This window comes from Dermacentor albipictus, chromosome 1 (genome assembly GCF_038994185.2).
Source record: "Dermacentor albipictus isolate Rhodes 1998 colony chromosome 1, USDA_Dalb.pri_finalv2, whole genome shotgun sequence".
NCBI classification, from domain to species: Eukaryota; Metazoa; Arthropoda; class Arachnida; order Ixodida; family Ixodidae; genus Dermacentor; species Dermacentor albipictus.
This window is the reverse complement of record NC_091821.1, coordinates 156,030,315-156,052,644: the sequence shown is the minus strand read 5'-3', so window position 1 is coordinate 156,052,644 and position 22,330 is coordinate 156,030,315. Positions and strand designations below refer to the sequence as shown.

The window sequence follows — 22,330 nt, the reverse complement described above, 5'->3', positions numbered from 1 at the left end:
ACGGGAGTCCGTTGCTTGCGCCGGCAGGACGCGTAAAAGATAATGTCTTCTGAGCGACTGAAAACAGGCTTTGCATCCACGAATTTGTCTTGAGTGCGACTAGAAGGCATTCTGCGAGCGTGTAACATGGTCTGGCTGAGAGCCTGTGTTGTAGCCACCTCTGTGTACATGGCGTACCATCTGAGGCCAAGTTGTTTTGGAAACGTGCAGTCAACCATGTATTTGTGCTCTTAAGGTGCAGGAAAGAATGCCCGGGAAGGGAGGGATGCTTGAAAATCGGATGTTTTCTTCAGATTTTATGGCATTGTTTGGGAGGAGTCTATTTGCTACGAAATGTATGTAAAAGTGAACTTATCTGTAATGCCGCTCGTTCACCATTTACGCACGTTTTGCCTCTACACGCAATATTCTTGTTAGGTCAATATACCAAAATGATACATGCTTGTAATTTACTTTTTTTCAGCTGATAGCATCCGATGGAGCTTCGTACGGCAACGACAGCTGCTTACCAGGTGCCACAGCGTTGGATGAATGCACAAGCCTGGAACGAGCATTTATACAGAGCAAAATAAACATTTCATCATTTCAGAAGACGTCTTGCGTTTTCTTTATGAAATTGCACGCGACACAGATTCGGTGGATCGAGGCTTGTAAAGATGGTTCGCAATCATTTTTACTAAATAATAAAAGGATTCCGCGCCAAGGCCATGCGTGGTTCAGCAGTAGAAATAAAAAAATGCCACGCCGATCAGCGGAGCCGGCGTGGCGTGTACCAAGTGGCGTTCAATACGCGCGTCCCGAAACCGGAAGGTGTTAATACCATCCGCTTGGTACGCTACAGTCAATTCGGCCGCTGGGCTCTATGGGAGTGGCCGCTCGGGTTGAAATTTCTTTGTCTATGGTCTTGTCGGTCTCGCACCCACTCAGTGTTCGTACGTGGTCAGGTGTGCGCTGCCACTACCAGCAAATGAGGTTCGACCGACGTTGCAAGACTTCGTCAGAACCGTGATGTATTTAAGTGTCGTCCAAGTGTAACGCACGGGTTTTTCTTTAAATTTGCTAACCATCAACGAAAGGCGGCAACTACCTGGCTCACTATGCAGTCCGGACAGCTCGGATGAAGCCCTGGCCGCTTCCTATTTTACGGTGGAGTTGCAGTCTTACGCTACGCAAGTTTTCAGCACCGCACCGACGTCGAGCTCGCAGTAGAGTTTCAAACGGTACATGACACGAGTTTTTGCAGCAGCGTGCGTCCGAGCGCTTTTTTTTTTAGGGAAGGGGGGGGGCGGCTACGCGCGCGACCCTTCCAAGACGTTTCGCGACTAATGCGCTAGGGCAGGGCGCATGCGCCGTCGCTCCATGAAAAAGGCGGAATAGATTACACAAGGTTCGGTGACAGCGGATAGAGCCATCGACAACATTCGAGAAACTTCCGATACGTACAGGCGCGTCCTGCGCTGTGCAATAACATTTGTTAGGCGGTGAAAAGCGGTCACCCGGAAAAGATAAAGGAGTACACGTGTCAGCAGCAACAAAGGAGACAATTCATGACGTTGAAACGTACGAACGAAACTGCCGAAGACAGATTGCGCAAGCGTGCCAAACGCGCGGCCGAAACGGATGAACAGCGACAAGCCCGACTAGCTGCGGACGTTGCATATCAGCATCGCCAGGCCGAGGAACGTCTGCCTTTGGCAACGGCTACGACGGCCTTCACATGATATTCCATGGTTGGCGAAGCCAAACCATTTTTTTTTTTTGATCCGCTCCGGAAAGCAAGGATAAAGGACTGGGCACGCATCTAGTCCTCTAACATTATCGAAGCTTCATGGCGTCCACCACGTAACTTCATAGCAGCGATATTACGCCAAGCCTCATCGCAAGACAGGTGGCCCCCACGAAAGGTGTCGCCACGCGCACAACTTTCGTCAGGACTGGATTCTCACAAGACGCACGTCGTAGAAAGTTTCGGGCACTGTGTCTGGCACTATATATGCTATAACGTGTCACATTGCGCTATAAACTTCAGCGACTTCATGGCACACGGTGATTCTGAGCAACCGTCGCTGTAAGCTGCCTTTCAATATGTTAGAAAGCGTATATCGGCACAGAAAGAAACGTCGCACATGTTTACGTAAGAGCGGGCAGGAGTCAGACTGCAGGTTCACTTGAAAGCAAGCCTGTACGTTTCTTTTCTGCGTCGACGTATACGCTATACGTGTACCTCAGACGGCGTCCGCATATACCGCGAACTTGCTGCCATATCTGAAACGAAATCTCGGCAAATTGCAAATCCTTCGCCACGAAATTCTCCGCAACAAAAACGATTAATCATCTTAGATATAAAGGATTACTACACTGGGATGAATTGTATAGCCTTGCCTAGGTCTCCGGAGTTTGTTATCTGCACTGATGGGGCATCCCCGAACAAATTTCTTATAGCATCAAGAGATATTGTGATGTGAATACATCATATCTACCCGCAGTATATAGCCTATCTGTTTGAAAACAATAAAAGGCGCGGCAGATCGGTCATAGTGGAGAGCTCGGGAATGATTTTGACCATTTTGCGTTCTTAAGATGCACCCGAATGTGAGCACGCAAGCGTGGTCGCATATTGATTCTATATTGAAATACGGCCGCGGCCGTTAGCAGAACGCTACAGGCATTCAGTCACCGCGCTGTAAGCGAAAGTTTTCACTGTGACTCAAGACACACCTCCTGTATTAGGATCGAGCTATCTAGCAACTCTTCCGGATGCTGTTTCACGTCTTTTAATCGAACATGAGCGACCTATTAACTGTAACGTGACTCCAATGTCGTGTAGTGTGCAGTTGAGCGACCACTTGAGTAGCCATGTAAAGCGGTGCAGAGGAAATATCGTTGCTGCTGCCACGCAGAGCCGTCGCTCAAGTCACACTTCCAGAACGGAGAGTTTTAGGCGCCTACAGGTGACACAATGGACGCGGCTAGCTAAAATACAGCCAGACGGAGCACGCCGCCTAATGTCAAGTGCAACGTCGAAAAACAATTTTTTTTCTTTTCTTTGTGCGTGTTGCGAGCTTTTACGCGAAATGCCTTAAATTGCTACGGCAAAGCTAAGCACACAATTAAAATCAAAGTCGAAAAAAAAAGGAATAACAAATAGAAAAGGTAGTACGGCGTTGTAAGCAGATGCCAAGAACATTAAGGCAGCAGGAAAGAAAGAAACGGACACTGCTGATGTGTCAAGTGGTCTCGGAGTTCAGTTAGAAGCACGTGCTGACGCTTCCCTGTTAACAAATTGCACAGGGACGTTCCGCATTTGTGTACAATATGAGCTTTTTGAACGGTTACGCGTGGCCCCGAACTTCGGGAGAGCATATAGCCGCTGCTTTCCCCTCGTCGGAACGCGCTCATCACGAAGCGGCTCCATTTAAGTACGAAAGCAGTGTAATTGTTAGGCGCCGAATAGATAAAGGAAACAGGAGCGGTGTTTTGGAAATACTTATTTCATTTTTCACTCTAAGTGTTCGCCCTTCGTTACGGGCTCCGACACCTCCTCGCCGCCTATTGCCGGAGTATGCCACACGTCGTGACCGGGATAAGGACGTCACACCCTGTACAAATCAGCCCAAACAACCACCGTTCGTCCCTGTCACTGTGAACCGAACTGTGCGCAAGTGCAAGAGAAGTACAGTGACCTGCGACTAAAGGCTATGCGAGTTGGACGGCGCTAAAGGCCGCGCAGTTACAATTTAGCAGCTCGAAGAGCTCTAAAAGATAAGTTTTTTTTTATCCTATGTGTCGCCTCCCCCCTCCCCCCCACCAAACAAATAATATCGAATGAATGTCACTATAGTAATAGCGGAAATCGACAGAACGACTTTGACATTCTTCAGTACGGACGAGTGAAATTATAGTCAATTTGTCTAAGGATATTGTTGTCTAAAGGGTCGTCCTGCCTGCATCGCATAAAAAGAAGTTTGTGAAATAGTCCACACAACTCAAACAACGACAGTAATCACCATCAGGCTTCTGTTAGAACTGTAGCCATGTAAGCCTACATGCGTAGCTACCCCATGTAAACCTATGTACTGCGAAAACCATCGCATTGGTACTTTGCATGGCCAAAGAGAGTGGGCGATGACAATTACGTTATTTTTCCAAAATCTGAATGCACACGCCAGGAAAAACTGCCCTGCGCGGCTACAGCTGGAAATCACGAAAAAGTAACGGTATATAATAGCTCGGCAAGCTTACCACAGCCAGCAGCCATACATTATCTTCGCGGAAGCGGCAACTGAGCACTATTGAGTCCTGACTTCAAACAAACGTGAAATGTCAGTATAGAAAGAGAAGCAGGGAGATATCTACGTCGTCAGGTGTATATGAGCGAGTGGATGCTCGTCGAGAAAAGCGGCCCTTCGGGGCAACTTGCCGAGATGATACCAACCTTTCTCTCAGGGCACGTCGTTCGCAAGGTACGTATTTGTAGCCACAGATTTATTATTGCCTCAAATACGCTGTGAGCGAAGTTCAGTGCAGGGGAGTACAAAGTGCGCGCGTTTATTTTTTTATTCATTTATTTTATTTATTTATTTTTATTTTTGTTCAGAAACGCAATTCTGGAAGCAGAAAAAAAGAACTAATAAAAGGATGGCGCGAAAGCGCGCGAGAACACCATTTCACGGACCGCCGGTACGACGCAGAGTAACAGAAAATTAAAATAAATAAATAAAGAAATGGAGTCAATACAATAACAGCGACGCCTGACCAAAACGGAAGCGGACGACGCGACAAGCTCAGCGAGCGCAAGCCTCGAGGTGGCGCCGCGATCGATGGCGCGCGCCGATAGCGCTGTTCTCTGCGGCTGCTGGGAGAATCGCTACGCTTCTTGCCTCGAGCTTCTCTGTCGACTTCTTTCTTTACCTACCCCTCCCCCCCCCACTTTTTCTTTTTTCCTGCCTCCGGTGCTACAAACAGACTCGCTGAGCAAATAAAACGATAAGAAATGCAAAAGGCTCACTCGAGGGTACCTACAAGCACACACACACACACACACATGGTCAGCCGGGCTTTTATCGCTTCAGTTGCGGATCTGTACGCGCGCATTTATTCCGTCGCTATCTCTGCACGTCTCCCATCAAAGAGAAAGACGAGGCGCGACCAAAAAGAGGTGGTGCAACAGAGCAAAACAACGAGCGCAGACGACGAGTGCGGGAGCCGGCGGCAGTCATCGCACGCTGACCTGCCTTCGGCCCCGCCATCCCTCTCGCTCTGTACGCGGCAGCACAGATAAGCGCTACGCACGCACTCATGCCGCACCTAGACGGCACAGCGGCGTCCCTCTTCTGCCTCCTTATCCGAACATCGCTTATCGTAATGCACGTTTCGATTTTCATGCCGTGCCCAGCTCGCGTGGGCGAGCATACATGACCTGATAGATGGCTATATTTTGTTCAACGATATTTCTGTGCCGATCTTACTTAATCTTTCGCTGTTCTTTCGCTGGCGGCGGTTTTTATCGCGTCTCCGCCGACAGGCCGAAGAAAGGAATAAAGCACTACCATTCGGCGCAAAAGAAGATGAAATAAAAAGTGCCGGGAACAGGCGAAATCAATAGCGTGTGTCCGGTGCAGACAAGAGAGCGCGTACTCTTATCGCCGAGACGGCGCCAAGATCTATGCGTGCGCGCCATCTCGCTGCGACAGAAGGAAATGGCAGACATACATAAATGAGCGCGAGAAAGCAGACTGAAGATGGTACAGACAGCCAGCGGCGAGCTTTTATTTTTGCTCGACGAAGCCAGGCTTTGTTAAGCCATTCACCCATACCCCCTTAGTGTTTTTTGTCTTCATGTTTGCTTCCTTGAATGTTTCAGACGTTGTCGCTATCGCATTGGTACTCCCACTTCCAGGTACGCGAAAGTTCGACGCTTACTTCACGAGCGCAATGCAGAGACGCCCGACATGCACGCACACGGAGAGAATAATAACGGGCATAGAAACCCGAACGACGTACGAGCGGCCTATATACGACTGCGAGTGATGCGCTGTGTTCATGAGCCACTGTAAGCGCCGCATCATGTCATCGCATTCGTTGGTACTTGTAACGATTGGCGTAGATGTTGACGGAGGGCAGTAAATGACGCCGCCAAGTGAGGTCTCAGACCTGCTCACTGCGAGACACTTCGCTGAGGGAGTCGGCCTATACCTGCTCTTTCTCTGCGCACATGGCTCCGCCATCTTTCTCGTGCCACTCGTGGCTCCAAAATGACACACACACACACACACACACACACACACACACACACACACACACACACACACACACACACACACACACACACACACACACACACACACACACACACACACACACACACACACACACACACACACACACACACACACACACACACACACGCGCGCGCGCGCGCGCGCGCGCGCTTTATTTATACGATAAGTTCTTTAAACTTCTGAGCAATACCAAGAGTTTCATACATGTGCCTCTAATAGCACTAAAATACGCAGTCGCGTGATCAACAGTGGTCGAACAAGGGATGAGGCTGGTGCCAACGTTTCGACAAGGGAACTTCTCTTCGCCAAGGCAACTACTGCTTTCCGTGATAGTGTTTATACACCATGCATCATTCAACCCCAATGGCGGAGAAGAGGAGGGAGAGTAAAGGATGAAGGAAGTCTAAATTTCCACTCCCTTCTGGACGTGGCTGAGTCGAAGTCCAAATACGCGGCCCATGGCGTCTTTGCTGCCGGTTCGTATGTTACACGTGTCAGTCACCGACCTTCATTGTTTCTTTGTGGTGCATGTTTGCTTCATGTATACAGGGCTATCACCAGCTTTTCCCAACAGTTTTGCAAAGGGAATGAGTTGCTGCGCGCTCCTCAGCTCGGTTTCTTACATTAAAGTTGAACTATGTCGCACGGCCCTGGACGCTTTTTTTTTTTCAGGCGTTAGAAAGAGGCGCGCTCGGTGCAGCATCATGTGTCGCTGGCATACGTAATACGATACACGCGGGCGTTGTCGCACATTACATGTATATGTAAGAACAAAAGCAGCACTAGAGGTTTCTCCGTTCGTTGCCACCAGTAGGCTGACTCCAACCTTTGCAGCAGCTGTGACAGACACTGCTCGATCGAGGACCCAGGCATGCAGGCTACACGAAGGAACTGACCTGTTTCGACTACAGGAAGGCCCACTTACTGACATTCCGCCAACGTTATCTTTGTGCGCAGTTCATAGGGCTGAACGTGTACAAATGCGACCAGAACGCACGCGAGTGATCAGAGCCCGCATTCACACAAAGGTGCCTAATTTTAGAGCTGTTCGTAAGAACGGATGCCAGTGTCGAACATACGATTAGCGAAACGAAAACCTTCGTTAATACGGGCCCAGATGGCCAGTCGCGGACCACACTTTTGTAAGATAATTTTTGCGAACCCGGGCCTTAGTACGCCCGCGATTTCTTGCAAACGAATACGCTAAGCTTACTATAACCACGCTTCCAACCCTTACCAACATAGACGCTACCGCGTGTCTTTTGTTAAGCACAACAGCCCATCTTGAACATATCGAGTGCAGTGCTCTTAACTGAAGTGAACGCATCATTAAATCAACGGCTACACTTGCTCATTAAAATAACCTTTCAACGGAAAGAGACTGTATTTGCATAATTTACCAGCGTAATGTTGTCTTGAAGAAGTTTCTAACATAAATGGCTAAACGATCCTAGGTTACGAAAACATATACCGCTCTTACTCGGATACATCTTTGTCCACGGATTTTCTCTAAAGATGTACCTGTTGGTGGCAGCTCGTTTGAAGACAAACAAAATGAACTGGCACCTTTAATTTCAGAGGTACTTTGAAAGTCGCCAAATGAGCCCAGAGAGGCCGGCAGTAAGGTTTGCTATCACTGCTAAAATTACTAGTTTTTAATTGTAGCTAAAGCACATAATGAATGCTCCAAGGAACACTGCAAGTACAATTAAAAACAGATATTCGTTGTGACACTGTTTTCACAGTGAGTACGCACACGTAGTGCAGGTAAGTTCTGTTACTAATGGGGTAAGAACGATATAAAGCATAATTAAGGTCAACGAATTTCGAGCGAGCGGGAGCACATAAGCGCCGCTGCCGCGAACAGTTAAGTGAGTCGTCGCGAGAATGCAAAACGTTTAAACACGCGCGCGAACACACACACACACACACACACACACACACACACACACACACACACACACACACACACACACACACACACACACACACACACACACACACGCACGCACGCACGCACACACACACACACACACACACACACACACACACACACACACACACACACACACACACACACACACACACACACACACAAACACGCGCGCGTGCGCGCGCGCACACGCACACGCACCTCGTCTATGTAGGTGAATATTCACCTACATATACGCTTAGATGCATAGACGCTTCTGAAATATTGCCGAAGCGCAGAACGCAATAGTCACGCCATGCAGTGACTCTGTTTTGAAAACGAATACAAATTTAAATCCGATTCGGTGATCGTCGAGCAGCGTCGACTGAGAAGGTTTGGTAGGCAAGCAGGGTACAAAGAACGCGCACGGATTCGCATACGCTTTGTTGTAAATTACAACTACTGGGGCATAGTATATCCTATCTCGTGGCGAGAAACAGAAATCGAGAGTCTAACAAAACGGAGCATACATTTCTCCAGACGATGACAGCGGTGCATGAGGGCAAACAGCGGACGATGATACGCTCGAGATAAGGAGGCCACTTCATTTCCCGAGCCTCGATCTACCTCGACCCTCGTCATCGTCTCTACGGGCTCCTCAGCCCTTCATTTATGTCTTTTTCAGCTCTTTCGGAGTATCGACTGCAGCCCGGGCACCGCGCGCTTGCTTTGTTAAAATACTACGCACTGGGCGGTCGCCCCTCCTTCAGCCCTTCTGCCGTTTTTCTAGCTCTTCTACAGATGAAAAGAAGGAGCGACTTGGAATATAAACACGCGTATCACCCAATTACAGCGCTTTGGAACGGGAAGATCGCGTAGGAAAATGGCAAGCGACTATCGCTTTCGGCGAGGCCGCGCCTTCCCTAACGAAGCTGCGTAGCTATTTTTTTTCCCTACGGTTTCACGCCATACGCCACTTAATTCTCATGACAAGGAGCTACAAGAAGAACGGTGAGCGCGATATAGCAACAAAGGGCCCACGGATGCAGACAGTGCGCGGACTTGGGAGGGAAGCGGCTGCCACACCAAAGCGAAGGGCCCGCGAGGGAGGCCGGACGAGCGTAATCGCACAGCTGCTCCTACTCCAGAAGAAGCGCTCTTATGTATATTCCTCTGTGGAGCCCGAACGGTGATGATCCGTCGTGTGGAAATGGACGGGCCGAGGAAAAAGAGAGGGTGGGGCCGCAGGGGCCCCCCACTGCCGACGAATCCACCACTCGCCCGAGGCGGATGTCCGTGCTGGCCCATGTTGTTACCAGCAAGCGGCGTCATAATGGAGCGGTACGTTAAGCACGGGCGCGAGAAAACGAAGATTCCAGTTAATACGCGAGCACATTCGGATCTAGATAGCGAATAAAAAAAAAAAAGAACGGCGGAGGGGGATCGGCGCACGAGAGAGGGCAAGCAACGCGAGCGTCAAGAAAACGCTGCGGGTAATGTTAGACGTTTTTTCTCTCCACCCTTTAATGCAGAAAATGGCACTATAGCCAAAGATCACCAAGACCTTTTTGATTGGAAGTTGAAACCTGAAGGCTGGGAAATTATCTCGAGTGCTCCGTGCAGCAGCGGGCGGTGGCGCGCGGAGAACGGCGTTCTTCTTGATTGCACCCTCGACACCAGTTCTGTTCGTCGCCGTCCATTTGGGCAACTCTTCAGATACCGACCGCTCATTCACGGAGTCCCCCCGCTGCCGCCTTCCTCCATGAGTGAATTAAAGTGAGATCGCGCGAACAATGCGCCACCGGCTTCATATGGCCGCGCAATCTGCGCCGGGTCGCGAGACGGAATGAGGTTCGCATTCGGCTGTTTTCAACGGCGCGAGGATTCCCAGCCGTCGTTTCTCTTTCTTTATGTTCTTCGTGCAGGATATATGAGGCAGGCACTTGAGAGCCAGAGTCAAGTCTATCACTGCTCCAGTCCTCGCCCGTCTTTGATGAGGCGGGGTATATACAGCAGGGCAATCATAAAGAAAAGAACCGGTTAACAATAAGCGTCTCCTGCTTTCTGGGTGGACTATCTTCTCGCTCGTTCTGAAAAGCGTGTGGTTGTTGACGAGGCATCCGACGGCACGCGCGAGTTCCTTGACGTAGCGTAGTGGCCATTTTGCATCTATGCGCACCGGGCGAGCACCGTGCATATATCAAGTGAGCACGCGCCTTTCTCTTCGCGATGAGCAGCGCCAGAGGTGACAATACGACTGGACAGGGTGACAAAAGTACACCTTACAGTCATTTATGGCTTCGAGTGATTGATTCATTTGTTGTAATTGCATGGTTTGGAAACAGTGTTCTAACAACAAATATTTTGCCGGCCTCTCCATGACGATAATCATCTGTTGAATGAATGAATGACATGCAGTGAAATAAGTCCCCACAGCAACAACGCTGTTCACTAGAACACGCATCATACGCATTTAGCGGGTATCCGGGCCCGGCGCTGTCGTCCGCGATGGAGTCAGAACGGCTATATAGCGCGTAACAAAGGCCCGGCCGCTCAAGATACACGCACTGTACGCACTCCCTGTGTGACTACTTGGCGAGATGCGAATGTGGCTATGGCGTCCTGCTGCTGAGCACGAGGTCGCGGGTTCTATTCCGACAGGGGCGCGGAGGGCAAGAAGCTCGAGTGCTGAGCATTCGTTTCACATTAAAGGCGGTCAGACTTGTCAGGGAGCCCTCCATTACGGCGTCTCCCAGAGTCCTTGTGCTGCTTATAGGACGTTAAGCCGCATGAATCAACCATATGCAAATATAGGTCACGTCCACGTTCGTGCGTTACACGATCGTATTTTGTCAGTTACGTTACACTTATTGTGTTCGCGGGAAACAGCCGCGGAACGGCCTCTTGCACCTTCCTCGCGACTGAAGGTGTCCTCTGTGCTGGAAGACTGTCATCAACAGCGCTATAGCGCATTCTCGCCGGAGCATAGGCGTGGTCCCCAGCCATGAGAAGATATGTAGTTATCTCGTATGCTTCTTGGTGAGCCAAACAGTGTACACCTCGAAACTCAAGGAGGACCGTGACGACTTGAAGAGCCCTCAGGCTATGACAGCCTGAGGGCTCTCGAATGACAGGCTACCGAGACAGTTCTCGGTCCGTCACAGCCTAAATGATTGACTGCACGGTGGCAACGCCGGCCGACACTGCTGGCTATGGCATTCGTGCTTATGATCAATCAAGGTGCGACGAGAAAAAGAGCTTTTCCCAAAGCACCGTAAGAACAGAGCTCGCGCGCATTCGGCGAGTACAGGTGGCCCGCCATACCTGGCGTGCGTGCTCACGCTTGCCATCACTGTAGCCGCACACGCGGAACGAGATACGCACCTCGCCATCGTCTCGTGAGAACGCAGCCAGTGAGAACGGCGGCCGCTCTCGTTTGGTCATCGGGGAAGCGGCGCATGGCGCGCGCGTAAAAATAGCCCGTGCGAGTCTCTGACGCGGCCGGGTTCGCACATCGCCGGAGGTGCGAGGCTCAGTTCCGGGAGCGGGCGATTCGCAATTCGATTAGGCACGGATCGCACCGCGCAAGCCCGCCCTTCCTCAGCCACGGCTGGCCGATCCCAGGCTCGGCGCGTGAACCGCGCACGCGGCGATGGCACAGGGCCGCGGTTTCCCACCGTTGGCGGCGCTTTCACGCCGGCCTCCTTGCCGTCCAGCCGAACACTGCGTGAACCGCTTCTAACAGCCGTCTCTGCTCGATATGTAGACACCGGCCGCCTCGCGAAGCAGTCTCGTCGATGCGTGGGCATGTAGGGTGCCTCGATGCCACACTCCTGAGCGGCGCTGACATCGAGGCGCCCTATGCTCATGCAATGCGGCCACGTCGCCTGTCCTTGCCGAGCAGTGAGAATTCGCAGGGTCATGAGAGCAGAGCTGAGTAGACGCCGCTCGTCGAATTCTAGCACGTGAAGTTAGCGTGGCCTCGTACGGTTGTAACAAAAGAAAAGTAAAAAATTACCGACGATTACGTTACTTCCTAATGCGAAATTTGAGCGCAGCAAATAAGCTGTTTCACCTTTTCGATAGATTGAGGCAAAGAAATCGAGCAACACATGTATGCGCTATCACAGAATTTTTTTTTATTTTTCACACGTATTCCTTTAACTCTTTCGTTACCACGCCTATTCAAATCGATCACCGGTGATCGATGCTTTAAACGGCCGATTTCGACATGTTGGAATCGTTTCTCGTGCAGCTAGCGCCATCCAGTGGTTAGTCTAGGCAGTGCACTTGTAGAACCAGTTTAAATTTTCCCGCTCTGGCGACGTTCTGATTTTTGATGCGCCTTTTTGAGAACTAATGTGCGCGTGTTGTTGCAAAAGGGGGCGTGGCGGCCGCGCTTGAGAAAAAATACTGCCACTCGTGGTAATTCAGCATTAGCGTGAAATTCTTGTGATCAAAAGGCTCCCAGCAAGTCAAATATTGAATCATATTGTCGGCTTTGTTATCTGGCGGCGTTGAGTGGGGATAATTACCCGAAAATGACGCCAGCTATTCACTAGTGAGCTTTGACTTGGAGTTCGGGTCGTTTTATTCCACGAAAACGCATTCCTGAAGGTCCGCCTCATGTCCAACATGTATACCTAGCCTTTACAGCCAGTTTGCAGCAGTTTTGGTTTCGCTTCTCTTGTTAAATCCGCCAGAGGGCCGCATCCGGTGTTACTATCGCAACAACGCCAGTCGCTCCGGTCTCTGCCATGGCGTCGTCGTCGGACGCAACTGCGCCGCGCGGAAAGCGTTCTGCTCGAAAGTATTCTTCACCCGCACCTGATTTTAGTGACGAGGATTCGAGCTTCGAGTCCGAAGATGACAGTACTTCTGCTTCAAGCTCTGACGGCGACGATGTTTCGAGTCAGCCCGGGACATCCGCAGCTGCTCACCGGTGAGTTACCTTTACGGCCTTGAGCAGTCACCGGCGTCGCGCGCGCTTATCTGCCGACCTTTGTGCACAAGCTTAGAGCTATTCTTGCTATCTGCAGGGTCCGTACGTCGCTAGGCCAGGATGTGCTGCCACCGGCTGTGAAGAAACTTCAGTTCACGCCAACAAGGCCGCCCGGAGCACATCTCGGCCCAGCACTTCGGAGCAGCGCAAGACGCTTTACAACGGCGCGCGATTTTTTCCTCCTGTTCTTCACCGCAGAAGTAATAAATACTATCTGCAAGAACACGAATAAATATGCTTGGATGCATATTTTGGAGCTTCCAAGCTATGCTGAAAGAGATGGGTCGTGGAAGGAAGTGACTCCCGACGAATTAGTGAAGTTCATTGGACTGCTCATTTATAGGAAAGGAAAGAGAAGGAAAGAAGAGAAGAGGCGGCGTGTGGACTATCATCCCAATCGAAAAGCCGGTGCTGATTGACGACTATAATTCCGGGATGCTTGGAGTTGATAAGTCGGATCAGCTGATTGCATCCTATAACGTTTTGATGAAGTGCGTGAGGTGGTGGAAGACGCTCTTCTTTCATTGTATTGACATGGCTGTTGTGAATAGCTTCATTCTTTTTCAAGAGCACCGCCAGCAACACCTCTCAACACCGGAATTGCAGAGGAGCGCCCACTTCGACCAACTTTCTTTTCGGATGGAGCTCACCCAACAGCTGCTCGAGCTTGATGATGAAGAGGTTCCCAGAGTGCATCCTGTCCCAAAAGAAGTGCCGCACCATCCGCAAAAGATGCCGAAAAGGCGAAACTGCAGGATGTGCTATCACGAACGCAAAATCGAACAAAAGACAAACGTTTTCTGCGAAAACTGCGAAGTGCACCTGTGCCTCACGAAAACGCGCAACTGCTTCACCGCATGGCACGAGCGCTGAAGCTGTTCCCGGTCTTTACTTTTTTTTATGTAGCTGAAGAACGGCGCGGTACAGAGAATTAATTTTTTTAGACAGTATTCCTGAGTCATTGATCTTCAAAATGTATATTCTAAATTTTCTTTCTTAATAATGTGTATGTAGATATTGTGCCTTTTCTTTCTTGTTTTTATCAACTCGCCACAAAAATGGCACTTTTCCGAATTTTTTGTATGTTCCCTAATAAATTGTTTGCTTTGTAACTTATGTTTTTGGAAAGAGCATTTCATTATGTGCAATTTGGCATGCTGCAACGTGTTCTGGAATATTATTTGTACTGGCAAAAAAATTTCTTCCGAGACCTATGAAAAACGGCCATTTTCTCGCGGTAACGAAAGAGTTAACAAAGACTCCATTAACAGTTCTTGACAGTCATGAAGGAAGCTTTGTGGTCGGAGAAATCGACTGATATATGTTCGACTTGGTACACCAATGCTTGATTCTCAAAGACGAGATCTATACAAGTGCCTCGCGAGGTTGTCACAGCCGTGGGACGCGTTACGAGCGAGAGGAACGGGATGTTCTCCCGCATAAGTGTTAGGAAATTGCTGTTTGTCTTTATGTCAACATTAAAGTCCCCCACTACTAACATCGGTGTGGATCGATGGACGGTTAATGCGAGTTGCAGGAAGTGCACGACGTCTTTCGTGAGTGCGGTAGCGGACTCACGAAAGCGGTATCAGTCGGTCGCTGCTAGCGCTGGGGGGATGAAAGGGGGGCGGAGCTGGTTATGAGGCCGACGAGAACGCGAAACCCAGGAACGGACGCCAAAGAGCCATTTGTGTAGCCAGCCCTCCTCCACAGTCTCTCCTCCTCCCTTCCATCATCCTCCCTCGCCCGGAGAGCCGACAGCGCGCATGCGCGGCGGCGGAGCAGCGGCGCATGCGCGGCGGCGGAGCGCGGCGGCGGAGGCGAGCTGGTTACGAGGCCGACGACAACGCCGACAACGCCGACGCCGACGACGACGACGACGCCGACGACGACGCGAAACCCAGGAACGGACGCCAAAGAGCTGCGCTCTAAAAGAACAAACAACTGTCCGTGTCAAACGAGCCAAACTATTTTGAATCGAATGAACAGACTGAATTGTGTATACGCGACGAAAGAGAGAGAAACCAAAAAAGAGGAAAGGCAGGGAGGTCAACCAGACGAGCGTCCTGTTATGTACACACGTGTTCGGTGCCTCAGTACTCTGTCAGCATTTATCTCAGTATTTGTAGCGCACCCCTGTTGAAGGTCGCTCTGTGTTTTTGTTGGTTTTTACGTTCGTCCTGCAGTGGACATAAAATGGGCTGATTATTATTATTATTATTATTATTATTATTATTGTTGTTGTTGTTGTTGTTGTTGTTGTTGTTGTTGTTGTTGTTGTTGTTGTTGTTATTATTATTATTATTATTATTGATGTTGTGAAGATAATGATGATGATGATGACGACGACGACGATGACGACGTGTGTCTGATTATATAAGCTCGGCGTTCGTGTCATTAAATCATCAGTTGTCAGTACCGCTTCGTGTTATCCCTTTCTTCGCAAGTCTCGTGTGTTCCTCGAGGTAACTTTCCGAAATCATGAATCACCAACTGGCCTACACCCACACTCTGCTTTGTTATCCTACACTGGGGGAAGGGAAAGGGGAAATAGAAATAGGGAGAGAGGCAGCCCCCTGTGCATGCGGGAGAATGCACAGGGGCACTGTAAGCGGTATCTCAAACCGGTGCACTTCGAGTAGTGTACTTTAGTGCACTAAGCGCTTTTTGTGCCAGTGACGGGTGTGGTCACGGTCCGAGTATCTTTGACTCAGAGAGCGGTCTCGAGTCCACTCGGTTTAACGTTGTCCTGAGAGAGAGTGGCGTTGTATGTCGTAGCGAGGACAGATACACAATAGGTGCTCTATGGTTTCCTCGCGCCTACAGGAGTCGCACATTGGGTCGGCCATTCCCATACGATATGAGTAAGCGTTCGTGAACGCCACTCCCAGCCACAAGCGGCACAGCAAGGTTGTTTCGCCGGGGGAAAGGCTAGATGGCAGTTGTAGCCGTATCAAAGGGTCCAGGTTATGCAATCGGCAATTGAAGGCACTTGAATTCCAGAGATCTTGCGACTTTTTGCGTGCAAGCAGGCGAAGTTCCCTGGCAGCGTCCGACCTCGCCAAAGGTGTTGGGCGTGTCTGGGTATCTTCGTGGGCAGACCGGGCAGCCTTGCCAGCTAGGTTGTTGCAGGGCGTTGCAGTGAGCAGGAATCCACTGAAAAATTATGTTGGGCCCTGCTTCCAGAGCATGGTGGTGTACTTTCCTGATGCCGGATATCATCTGCTCGTAAGTTCTGTGATGTAATGCAGACTTGATACTGTGAAGAGTTGCCTTAGACTCACAACATATGACCCATTTCATAGCGGCATGCAGGGCTGCAAGTTCTGCCACCGCAGATGTAGTCATGTGTGACAGCTTGAATTTAACTGTAACCTGCTTATCTGGAACAACGAATGCGGCAGCTGTGCTGGTAGGTGAGGTCTAACTGTCGGTATGTATATAAATGTATGCGGTCATGACATGTCTGGTGCTTCAGAGCCGGCGACGGATGATTGGCCTTCTTCGTCATTCCGGGAATAGCAAAGTTCACTTGAGGCTGTCGCAGGCACCACAGGGGAGATTAAGGCTTCGTCCCTAGTGTATAAGATGATGGTAAGCACTATTGATGAGCGCTAATCACTCTCGAAAAGGTCGCTTGAAGTCTCTCGGCTGGTAGGGAAGCTAAGCGATAGTCGGGGAACCTTGACAGATGGCGAATGTGCGCTCTGAGAGAGTCCCGCGACGAAAGATTTTCGGCAACAATCCAGCATAAAGCTCTGGTGTTTTTCATGCATATCAAGCCTTGTCGCAGGGACACTGTCTCGCACGTAGTAGCAAATGGACCCATTGTACGCGCGAAGGGCCACTGATTAATCAATCTTTTTCTTGGGTACAAAGAGCGCTGGTGCCGAACTCCTCGCTCGAAGCGTATGCTGCACCCGCGTGGAGAAGAACCCGCTGAGAGGCAATGCAGGAAATTGTGGAAAACGCACAGAGTGATTGAAGCGGCATGGTAATCACGCCTCATTACGTTCTGGTGTTAGCCTGCATACATATTGATCGCTAGTACACCTGCTGTCAGGGACGATCACGCCTCCTTGGACATCCTGGACGCGAAAGAAAGCCGGCTATTTGCGCAGTACTTCCTGGTACACCGTTACAGAGAACACAGGTGACCTCGTTTTCCACCACGCTTCTTCTGATTAAAAAGGCAAATTGCTGCCAGGCACTGCTGCCGAAGTGCGTGCCACGTTGTGTGTCACTTAGTAAACTACGCCATACACTCTAAATTAGGGCCAACGTGATCTCAAGTTTGTCGCACAACGAATGAGTTTTCTGAAGAGTCTGATACTCTGCAGAGCACTCATACTGGATGTTTGTGCTCGGCATAAAATAATTGCGGCCACAGATGGCAAAAATCGGTGACGACATTTTCCCGTACATTGTTTAAAATTACACATTCTGTGGCTTCTCTGCGTCACAAGTTGGTCGAAAAACTAAGGATAGCTAACAAATTCGTGCCCTATAGATTTGAGAATCCATGCGACGTTTAATATCTCTTCATTTTAATATAGCACTCTCAATTTTGTATGGCTTTGTTCATCACCTCGTGTGAGAATGCGAAGGACTATATACTTTGCAGGAAAATTACCGGCCTAAGGAAGTGACGTCGTTTGAGAACTGTGTTCGGCTACGGGCTAACGTCAAAGAGGCACTTAACTACGCAGCTTCGCATTGTCAAGCTTCCATAATTATCCGCACCGGTCCTGATTTGTCTCGCACATTTCAAGGAGGCCTTGAACCATCATTTAAATATATTATTCTGCCTCTCTTTCATCTGATAAGTGTGCACTATGCTCGACAGCCATCAATGGCATACGAAATCTTTTGCAAAACGGCGACAGCCCTTGTATGCTTATCCCGGCAATTCTTAGACCAAATTAACTTTCGTGCCAAACTATTCAATGACAAGTGACTGTCAATTAAATATCTACATTCAAGAGATGCTGATACAAATAAGGCGGTATGAGTTCTTTAATCACGCCCATCTCATATATCACCACCACGGTAGATAAGTTTAGAGCAAAGGTTTTGTGCGTTGTACGGTAACTGCGTCGCGCCTGCATCCACCCTCGACTTTCTAGGTCTTTTTCTTCTTTTTTTTATGCCCCACGGTAGAAAAATTCTCCAGAAGAATATATCGCAGATTCTTCACATCCCGGAACCACGCTGAAAAGTACACTTGTAGCCGAGACAGCGGGCAACACAGGCCCGAGTGAACATCCTCTCTCTCTCTCTATCTCCCCCCCACGGTGCAGTTGCGAAGGTATTATACTGCAACTGGATGAAGAAAAAGAAGGAAGAAAATGGACGGTTTAAGTTTGGAAAAGGACGCGGTCATCCGTGTGCGGCCGCTCGTATCAGCAGGCGTGCACTGCAGGAGGCAGGCCATCATCACAGCGGATCCCACACACGCCGAAGGCATCGCGAGACGCGGCCGACCTCTCCGCGCATCGAAGACCGCAGAGGCGATTTGCATATATCGGCGCGGCGGCTCGCCCGACAGCACCGGCACGTCGGAGCAAGTCGACTCGCATAACGTCGGTCGTGTGGGCGACAACCCGCGCAGTTAATTTGTCCAAAGAACAGAAGGAGTCGAGACCCTATCTCTTAACCGCATAGCGAGGTCGAGAGACCGGCCGGTGGGGCATGATCCTCGGGCTAAATCCGATTTAAAAATGCGGATCGTCACGGCCGCGCGAGTGCGATTCCGGCGGGAAAAATCGGCCCGAACTCCCGGTGACAAAGCGCTCCTTTCCGCGGGTGTTCTGTCAAGATTTGGAAAGGTAGCTGCGACGCGTCCGAAGTTTTCCTTCGAGACGCCTCTCACTTTGAGACTCTTCCTTGGACGCCAATAAAGAATGTCAGCAGCTGTGGGCGCGCTACAGTCGCCTTTTCAATAAGTTTCGGCAATCTGTTAATATTAATAAACGCGGGTTGCAGTTCCCCGCCTTCGTTGAAACTCAAAGCTGCACTTTTTTCCGCCTCAATCAATCGGGCCAGGGAAGAGGCTGCAGCTTTTTCAACGTCACTGCTGACGGCACGGATTGGCTGAGAGATTTGAAATGTTCGACAGCGAATTCTCCCACTCACTTTTTTAACGATACCTTGTAGTTAAAAAAAAAATAATCGGGCGCGTATAGCGGAATCTACGCACGAAGCGTGCTCGGACGCTCGCGACGGAGCAGGCGACTTTCTGGCGCGAAGGACGACGCTGCACACAGGGACACGTGTATTCGCGCAATCGCGCTCCGGACTGGCAAACGCCAGCTGTTATATAGCGTAAACACTGCAGCACTGCAGCGTCGTCGACGCACGCACACACACGGGAGGTAAAGGAATGTTGAAGTTGTGGAACGCTGGCCGAGTTGGAGTTCATGCTGAGGTTCCGAAGCCACAACACGAGGAATTGAGAGCATATAAAGTTCGTACGAGTGCAATTTATTCTCCGTGCTGGCTCTGTAAAGGTACGTTGCGCACAAGTTTTTAACGCAACGTGGCACAACCTAGCGGTGAGCGATGAAGTTGGCTGGGTGTGCTCGGCGCATTGCATTATGCTGTCAGCGCATGCAGGAAGTAGAAACTGACTCGTTTGCTTAGCTTGCGCGTTCGGGCCTGATTTCCGTCCTTACTTTAGCGACTGGAAACGGTGCCTGCATTTGCTGAAGGTATATAGCACGTGTACCAGCTGGCCGAAAGGGCTCCCCGCTCTTCACCTGACCGCGCCGAAAGCGCGAGCAAACAACGCCGTACAATAATTTCCAGGCCCTCTGAAATGACTCAGTTTAATTTCCACCACCCGGGTTACATTAAGGTGCACTCAGATTTACGTAAAGTGAGGTTACTGCCCTCCATGGTCATCGGAATGAGGCCGCCTTGAGCGGAATTCGATACCGCGATTTCGTGGTAAGCATCATTAGCTGAGCCAGCGCGACAGGTCAGTCGTGAGCTTCAACATCACAGCTCTCGATCCGTGGCACCGCCCTCGTCGCCTCTTACTAGCAATCAAAGAGCATGGCCGTCGACGACGAATTAAGTAAGCCACCGCGGCTACACCAAAGAACGAACACTCGTCACTAGTTTTGGAAAATGTTGACTTCCACTAACATTTTTTACTATAACTGCACCGAAGCATGACTATTTTTTCCCCCCGTACTCAGCAGACTGCGCGGCGTGTTACACGTCCGCATATCAGGTCCAGGTTTCCGGTAACAAGAGTTGAGGCCGTAATCTAGTTCTTTAGGAAAGCACGAGAAGAAGAATGCGATGGGAAGGACACGATGAGTGGACGCAGATGCCCGACCTCACTCGTTACAAGAAAAAAAATGCGAGTGAGAGAAATATACGTGACGCTTAACCACCAGCAAGGAAAGAGAGCACAAGGCCCCTACCGAACTATCTGCCCTGAAAAAAAAGTAGGTAAGGAATATGGTGACAAGGCAGCGAACTTCCTCAAAGAGTCTGTCTACCTTATCTCGCCGTGAATTACGACGACAAGAGACAGGCCGCCATGCTGGCCGGCCAACAAATCATCAGCGACGTGTCACGGCGTCAGCCCTGTCACGTACCGGTGTCGTCCTCACTGCCTCCCACGGCTTTTCCCGTCGTTGCCTGCAAATCAACTGGGCTTTCTCGTTTTCGCGCTTCCACTGCTGCGCCGATAAGAGACTTCGACGATAAAACCAACAATATGCACAAAATATGCCGCACCTAATGCGCTGACGCATGCACGCACATGCACTAACGGGAGCGCCCGACGTCCTTCGAATGACCGTCTTAACTGCAATGCTGCATATTTAAAAAAAAAAAAAACAACTCTATTTCATGTTTCAAGCGAGAAATGGAAGAGATGAGATAAATATGGCATTCTATCTAGAACACATGTGACGCAGATAGTGCCCATAAAGATGATACACAAGGTAAGAAAGCAGTAAAAAAGAAAATGTGTTTTTTTTTCTTTTTTTTTACAACTTTGCTCAACCCATTTCTTTGACACGCCTAAAACTATTTTCAGGAACAGAATGTACTTTTCGTAAAACTTGACAGAAAGTTTGTGACATTGTAGAACGGGCCCAAATTGCTAAACTTTACGAAAAATTCGAAAGAGTTGGCAGGTACGACTGAAGTAACCCGCTAACCCTGGTCGGATTCTGGCGACATCCCGTTTGAAACTGCACGCACCGCCAGTCACTTCAGGCGTTCGGCGCACATAGCGTAGGAGGCGAACAGCAGCCGGCGCTGACATGGCCCGCACGCCAAGGTACACGAACGGTAGCGAGACCGAGGCGGGGCGGCACCGCGATACAAAAGCGAATCGTATACAGTACGCAGAAAAAAGAAGCAGGTGACAACGGTGTAGCTAAACGGCTAAAAGCGGGAACAAATAGGGGACGTAATGGCGCATAAAAACGTCGCGCGACGCCGGGGTAACAAGCTACTTCGAGCTGCGAGATAGTCGTTGCAGCTTCTTCGTAGATGGCGCCCCAAGTCTCCGCGATAACGAAAGTAGAGGGAAGCGGGAGCTGCCGTATTACGATAGGCCGGCCAGCGAGAGCGCGGAGAGGGCGATGATTAATGTTGATTCCGCGAAATGTCCGGCCCTTATCGGTCACCCGGGCCTACTACACCTTCATCCACCCAACCCTGGCCCGGCGGCGGCACCCGCGTGTCCGCGGCATGTTTGGACCGCTGTTTCTGTTCGGCGCCACGGCGGCCGCCCTCACCTGCAACCGCCGAGGCGCGCGGAAGCGACAAGCTTATCGCCGCCGCGTCCAACAAAAATGGCGCCCGCTGCGGCAGGAAGCCAGCGTTCCTATCGCGGGACGGCGTGCCGCGGTTCCATGCGCGGCAGCCTCTTCATCGTGCTGTCCCGGGAGAAGCGGAAAGAAAGAAAATGCTGGAAGATGGTGCGCGAAATACTATTTATTCACGCCTTGTACACCCGCGGCAGGCCCATAAGTTACGCGTGACGTTTCTGGGCCGAAAGCGGGCCAAGATTAGGGCGCCTTGTCCGAGTGTAGATACAGGCAACCCTCAAGGCGGCCTGCGTGGAGACCGATCAGAAACGTATCACTCACGCCTGTCGCCCTTTCG

The 22,330-nt window shown here is 50.3% G+C and overlaps 1 protein-coding gene and 1 long non-coding RNA gene across 4 annotated transcripts in view; one reads left to right on the top strand and one right to left on the bottom strand.

Annotated features, from left to right (window-relative positions):
- ush (Zinc finger protein ush) overlaps positions 1 to 22,330 on the bottom strand; it is a 484,642-nt gene that overhangs the window by 94,092 nt on the left and 368,220 nt on the right. The window lies entirely within an intron of this gene.
- Positions 12,667 to 14,311, top strand: LOC139056027 (uncharacterized). Its single transcript, XR_011512095.1, has 2 exons — positions 12,667 to 13,135; positions 13,233 to 14,311. It is a non-coding gene; the product is annotated as an uncharacterized lncRNA (long non-coding RNA).